Here is a 7,881-nt window from a genome sequence, read left to right as displayed (position 1 = left end):
ATATATGGATGCTGATTCCACATAACACAAGCTTGGTATAGGAATATACAACAAAATGGATTGAGTGTAGACTACAAAACAAAAGATTCGGAAATAAGCAAATGGTTGATTAATTGTTATGGATTAGTGTTCCTAGAGCCGGAAAATGTTTCAGAAATTTTTCATTAACCTTAATGGAATCGAAACCTGATGATAATCGAGTTACTAAATTCGCGGATTATTTAGTCGATACATACGTAGGAGAAGATGCTATTTTTCCACCTGATGTGTGGGCCTGTGCATTAGTTGATACGTATTTAACAACTAATGCATGTGAATCATTTCATGCGCATTTTAATTCCAGTTTCAATTCAACTCACCCGAATATATTTTCTGTAATTACAAAATTAAAAGAAGTACAAACAGAAACGTACATTAAAATCAATAGCCTAAATGCACCATTTCAATTTCAAAACACAAAAACTAAAAAAAAAAAAAGAATTACTAGAAAAAACACTTACAAAATACAAAAATAAGGAGATATTGGAGATATCGGTGAGTGAATACGTCAAACACAAGGCTTTTTACATAAAAACATAAATTTATATTATAACCTATATTATTAGTTATTACATTACAGTTTTACTTATATTTTTACCCATTTTACTTATATTTTTTAATTACTTCAATTTTTACACATTTATATAACGAATTTCATACTATGAATAATAATATGAAAATGAAAATGGTGGTGATGACACCTCGTGGTTTCCTCTGGGTAATGCTAAATGGTTCTCAAAAATATTATTAGAACATATTACATACGAATATTTTTATTCGGGCCGAGTTTACACGTCAATCGTTTTTAACCAAATAATACTGTAATTTTATTTTTAAATATTTAGTTCTTCAACAAATGCGACTATGCATGATGAAATTAGCTTACGTGAAGAGGACGAAGAATCAATTGGAGTTATACAAGAAGAAGAAACTTCAAATAATATGACCGAAGGATTCTCTTATGCTGGACAGCGTATAAGGTCAAAAAAAGATAATATGACGGTAATATTGGCAAAAAGAACAGCAGAACGTACAAAATTAATTGAAAAAATTCAAAATCAAAACGAAGAAATTTTAAATGCTAAAAAATGTGAGGATGAGATTGATTTATTTTTTAAAAGTTTAGCCATAACAATAAAAAAATTACCACGACAAGGTATAATAGAGGCAAAACTAAGAGCATTAACACTGGTGAGTGAACTCGAGGAAAAGTATTCACACGGTACCTCACCCCAACAAGTATTTGATGATAATTATATTCAGACCTCTACACCCAGTACATCGTTAGCACCAGACAACTCTCAAGGCTTTAATGACCAGAAAAAAAACAGTTTTTTTATAATATTATTAAAAATGTTTAAATATAACTTAAATAATAACTTATACAAAATATTGTAAAATTTAAAAAAATATTTTTTATTTTGTTATCTTATAAATTTGTTTTTATATGAAGTAGATATTTATAACAATTAAAGATAAACTTATTACATAAACAACAGTTGTTGCGTGAATACAGATCCAATTTATAATACAAAGTAGTTATTAAAATCCCCATGGTACTGATCCTTCACGACTGAAGTATGTTTTGAAAAGTTCTCTTACTTCAAAACCTTCAATATTCGCATCTCCGATAATGATAACATGTTATCCGTTGGTGTCGATTGGTCTTTATCATAGTCATAAAATGGCCGTCTGTGTTTTTCCAAATAACCATCTCTTAGCATATTATGTAGACAACAAGCTACCCAAATCAGATTATCACAGGTTGATGTTTCAATATTAATTGGATGGTAAAACACCCTAAAAATTTGACTCAGTAAACCGAAAGCGTTTTCGGTTACTCGTCTTGCACGACTGAGTCTGTAGTTGAATGTTTTCTTCGTTACATTGTTTCTACTTGCTTGTTTTGTATATGGCTTCATAATATGGTGATGCAATCGGAAAGCCTCATCACCAACAATCACATGGGGTACGACTATGTCAGACCCAGGTAATACACAATCTTCGGGAAAACCAAACGATCCATTTAATACTTGTTTACCCATAACAGACTTCAGAAAAATTCCACTATCGCCTTCCTTTCCATAGGAACCTATGTCAACTACTATAAATTTATAGTTAGCATCAACCATAGCGAGTAAAACTATGGAAAAAAATCCTTATAATTGTAAAATAAAGATCCAGAATTGTTTGGACTACGTATCCGTATATGTTTGCCATCAATTGCAAGGATGCAGTTAGGGAAATTCCATTTGCAACTAAATTCTGCAGTTTTGGATTTGAAATCGATAGTACTTGGATTAGGTATAAAAATTGGAACTAATTTTGTTTTCAAAACGGCCAATGTTTGTTGAACAATTTTGATTATATAGCTGTGACAAACACGAAAACCAAATGACAATGAACGAAAAGATTCACCAGTAGCCATATACAGTCGATTCCGTTTAATAGAGACACCGGTTAATAAGGACAACCGCTTAATCGGGACAATTCTAAAATTACAAAAACAAATGTATACTTGTAATGTAAAAGTACGCCGCTTATCTGGGCCGCGAATCTGGATAATTGGGACATTTTTATCGAGTATAATATTAAATATTAATAGATCAATAGTCCGACAATCGCGAACGACTCGCGTAATCGATTTTAGATTAAATTATATACATTTTATCTTATCGTATGTTCAAATGTGATGTGTGTTAAATGTTATTTAGTGCATTAGTCGCGTTTGTCGCGTGCAGTAACGATGTCTCGTATACGTAAAGATTTATCGCTTGCGCAAAAATTAGATATTCTAGACAAAATTAAATTACAGCCACCAGGCTGTAGTACTCGTCGTCTTTCGGAAATTTTAGGAGTATCAAAATCAACAATCGCGCGAATTCAACTACAAGAACAGTTTTTGCGAGAACAAGCTCTTAGCCAAGTAACAACGCGGAAAAGGAAACGAGAGGGTAAAGATGCAGATGTAGACGAGACACTTACACAATGGTTTACACTGGCTACTAGTCGGGGCGTTCAAGTGTCGGGTCCTATATTAAAAGCTAAATCCGAAGACCTTGCAAGGAAACTTGGTAATGACGAATTCAAAGCCACCGACGGTTGGTTATCTAGATGGAAAGTAAGACACGACATAAAATTTAAAAGATCACATGGTGAAAAAGCTAGTGCAAATTCAGAGTATGCCGATGAATGGAAATTTACAAAATGACCACAGATTCTTTCAAAATTTTCTCTCGATGATATTTATAACGCAGATGAAACAGGATTGTACTATCGTGCAACTCCAGATGGTTCTCTGTGTTTTAAACACGAATCGATAGCTGGATCAAAAAAAGCTATGGACAGAATAACTATACTGTGTTGTGTGAACGCAAGTGGGACTGACAAAAAAAACCACGGTTCATAGTAGTTAAAAATCTTGCCACACATACACGTGTTTGCTACCTACCGTATCAGCCGTTAAAAAACAATCGTAAAACCAACCTACTTTTATAAATATTTAGGTTATACATAATATGTACTATGTTTTTCTTTTTGTATAATTAAAAATGTTCTATAATTGTGTTATTGTAATAACTAATATGTATTTGTAATAATAAAAACATAAAAAATCAGTTTTTCAATAAATGTATATGTTTTTTTTTTCATTTCGGATTATTGGGACAACCGCTTTATTGGGACAAAATAACATGCAACCAATGTGTCCCAATAAAGCGGAATCGACTGTATCTACACAAATATTACGTATTAATTTATTATTAGCCTATACATATTATTTTTAAACAAATGTACACATACCTCAAGGTAATCGCCAACTTTTCTGCTGCAGAAATGGGGGTTTTCACTCTATTTGAAGGTTGTTTCGTAAGATCGAATTCAACTAAAGATAATATGAAATTAAACTGGTTGTGATTGATGCGAAAAAACTCTCGAAATTTTGTTTCATTTTCAAATAAATGTCTATTTATCAAAATTTCAAAATAACCTTCAGACACACAATTATTAAATAAAACCTTAGTTGGTTTCCTTTTATTTGGATTTAAATAATTACGTAAAAATAAATTATCTTCTTCCTCCTCTTCTTCAAGCAAATCAATAATCATTTTGTTATTATTAAAAACGCACATTAAATCGGACATGGTTTAACACTTAAAATATACGTCTTTACACAACAAAATGCGAAGAACGACTAAACAAATAGTGATATTATGTTTAGAGCCGCGGCGATTTGTATGTCTAGGAAACCAATCAGACTTCGGCGGCTGATCGCGACGGCTTGTCGCCGGGATCGGCCGCCGCGGCTAGCCGTGCCTTGGAAACCGTACCTTAAGGTCGAAAGAGTGAGTAACACCCGCGTTACTGGTCAGATCATCTTTTATAGTTTATTACAGAGCCTCATATAGTTTTAATCAGAACCTCTCTCAGTGTCAGTATTTATATAGATTCATTACATTAATTATATATCCATTAATTCTTTTGTGTTTAATTGAAATATTTAGTATTAATATCAACTTATAAAAGCATTATATATATTGTTACAACAAGTGTCTAATTTAATAAATCGGTAATCATAGTATACGTAATCTACGTGTTACTTATTTAACACCAATACCTACGGTTTAACGTCATTCGACGGTGGATCACACTTCAAAGGCAGTCAAATATATTATAATAATAACGCAGTTTATTAAATCAAAAAATTCGACGCATGTATTTATGCCTGTATATAGTAATACCTTTGCGACGAAAAGTGGTAAAACACGACTTTTCTAAAAAATTATCGATAAACACGCGCGACGGCGGCACTTGGTTTGTACGTTATCTCCGCCGCGGCGGGCCCTCCGGGAACAAAGTACGACCGCGCGCGGCCTGTAAATTTAGCGGGGAACGCGAATAAGGTCCGAACGAGGACGCAGCATGTCCTCAAAGGGGGTAAAGATTGATATCTTCATACATAAACTAAATTATTTATATTAATAGATTAATAAATAAACTAATCAATAAAATATATAAGTTTTTATCTTTAAATATAAATACAAAGTTGTTCGTAAATATACCTTTTTTTTGTGATGTATAATATTACAAAGCAGAGGCCTGGGAGACTACCCATCGAGTTTTTTCATTGGCCGTCTCAAAAATGTTGATTGAGAGCCACAAAAGAGATCCGTTATCCTTCCATTATCCTCTATAGCAGTACAAAAAATCGACACGGGGGCGCCACACGGGTCTCTGCTTTATAGTTTTAGACTTGCTCTCCGAGCGTCGCTGGGGGAGACCCCTAAAACACCCGGAGATAGTCATGAGTGTTTTTGATGTCGGAAGCTACAGCGGTCTTGTGGTCCGGTCGTCGGTGTCCTGTAGTTGATTTGTGATAAAAACTTAGATCATATACAATGGATGGAGCTACTTTTATCATTTGCTGTGTTCAACATAACCCCCCACTTATTAGTTATTTTATAGTGATTGTTGTCGAAACGCATGCGTAATAACTCGTTGTTCCTTGAAATTAAATGGGTGGTGGGGATGAAATGTAAAGCGGCATAGGCGCAATGCATGCGCAATAACTCGTAGTACCTTGACATTAAATGGGTGGTGGGGGGTTATGTTGTACACAGATCGGTACACGAGAAGCACACACATAGCTCCATCCATTGTATATCAATTAGTAATAAGGATATTTGGATTAATGATAAGAATAGCGGATTTGTGATAAGAAAAGTGGAATTATGATAAGGATAGTGGATTTTTGATAAGAATGGTGGATTAGCTAACCGGTGGATGAGTTAACCGGATAGCTGTCAAAGTTTTTTACTGCCGTCGAAAACGCCAAATCACGTAAAAATTCAAATATTTCGGACGTTTATGCAAATCATATAGCCTCCGTATTGTTTTGGGTGTCTAGAAGGTCAGTCACCTCGAATGAGGTTCGCCGTAGTTATAAGGGTAGGCTACTCGACTGCGTCGAATCGCAGACAGCGTTCAGTACTGTCAACGAAAATCGGGGTCGAGGAAGGTCCACTTTGTTGCGGCGACCCCGCCCGGTTGCTAAGAGGCCTTCAAAATCGGGTCCGTTAAACCAGTTGTGGCGGACCCCAGGTGTAGCGTGAGCTGTGACGTGGCGCCAAGCCGTGCGCTCGCAAGCGGCGGCCTATACCTCACTGGTTTAGTTGTCCTGCAGTGTCGTTCGACTGGCAGGCGTTGCGATCGTAACCCGGCCTCAGGGTAAGATGGTCGTCGCAGACGGGCGCTCAGGCGTCAACCCTTAACTGGGGCGACCGCTCAGGGACCTTAACTGGTTCACGGGCGGTCGGGCTTGGACGTAGACTTCATTGACCGCTGTCCGGCGTGGAGAGGATCTTCCGGAGGTTGGCAACTCCGGTCGTAAGCGCCAGGCACCGACATGGACAGACCTGACCAGGCGACAAACGGATGCAACCCGTGCAAAGCCCGGCGCGGGCCAGAGGGAACAGGGCTGAGCTTGGTGGATAGGTCAAAAAATGCACCCACAAACCAAACGATGAATACGAACCAAAACAGAACTACCCCTAGTGATAAGCCTATAATGGTAAATTCACCCTCCGTGGAGGCACGGGCCCACGGATTTGGAGGGGGCCAATTCGTATTTCATCAACGGCCAGTGCCGCGCAGCCTGGCTGACGTGCCCTCGGGCGAGATCAACCTGACCATTTCTGACAAGCCTCCAGGCACCCACCTAAATAATAAAAACCTTGACTCTATCCTCATTAATGACGATAAAGGCTACGATCTAGTCGAAGGCACGACCGTCAGACCTAAAGTCGGGGGAAAAACCGACAACCTGCAATTTTCTTCCCCTTTGACCACGGGGAAGAAAAGGAAACAGGATGCCGAAAGCGACAGCAGCATTACCCCAACCAATTTAGAAGATACTCACACAAAGAACATTGACGATCACTGTGATACCATAGAGCTGGTGGTCTCAGAAACGCGATGTATTATCGAAGATATGGTAAAAGAACTTTTGGCAGGCGGAGGTCTGATATGCTGAATCAAAAGCTTGATGAGCTGCTTATCAGGTCCAGACGTCTTGGAATGGCAGGTTTCAAGATTGTCAGCTGGTGGTCGGAACAGCGTGCTCAACTCCCTGAATCACGACACCTGATGAATGATCTTTAAGGCGACATTGGTTTGTTGATAGAAAAATATAGGTCTCTTGTAATAGAAAATGACAAGTGCCTCACAAACAAAGTCCGCAAAACAACGGAACCTGCTCCCAGTCCGTCAGGCAACCCCCCCCCCCCCACGAGATCGAAAAGGAGTCCTTCCATCGAATACATGGTGAGAGACCAAGATGCCACCCAAGTCATAAGCCCGTCGAGTCAGACCCGTAAAGCCAGGGCTAAATAACCAAGGGTAAAGAGAGAATACTATTACTCACTGTACCCTCCCATAAACAGTACACCCAAGCCCAAAGATTCCAGGAAGCGCCTAAGCAAAAATACAAGTCGAATGCTAAAGCTAGGGGCACCACGGCTGGTTTTCGCTTCGAGGTCGTTGGTAGGCCTGACACATGTACTGATATCCGCAAATTTGTCGAACAGAAAATCAGCTGCCCAAAAGTCCGCATCTCGTGCAGCAAAACCGGTATTGTTCTGTTCCCGGAAGATCCGGAAACACCCGATGCGCTCAGAAGAACGGGCAAATTCAATGAGAGAAAGCCTGCTCTCCCGAGAATAATTGTCAAAGGTGTCGACAGATTGCTTGAAGCTGATGTTTTGGCATGGAACTTGGGTAATCAGAACGCTCACTTAGGCCTCACAGAAGAGGACGTTAAAAGTATACATCCCGTTTTTAAAACCG

At 38.1% G+C, this 7,881-nt stretch overlaps 1 pseudogene; it reads right to left on the bottom strand.

Annotated features, from left to right (window-relative positions):
• Positions 1 to 1,637: 1,637 nt before the first annotated feature.
• On the bottom strand, positions 1,638 to 4,181 carry LOC132945478 (uncharacterized; annotated as a pseudogene).
• Positions 4,182 to 7,881: the final 3,700 nt, after the last annotated feature.

The sequence above is a fragment of the Metopolophium dirhodum genome, chromosome 1 (assembly GCF_019925205.1).
Source record: "Metopolophium dirhodum isolate CAU chromosome 1, ASM1992520v1, whole genome shotgun sequence".
NCBI lineage: Eukaryota > Metazoa > Arthropoda > Insecta > Hemiptera > Aphididae > Metopolophium > Metopolophium dirhodum.
This window is presented reverse-complemented; position numbering and strand designations above follow the sequence as displayed.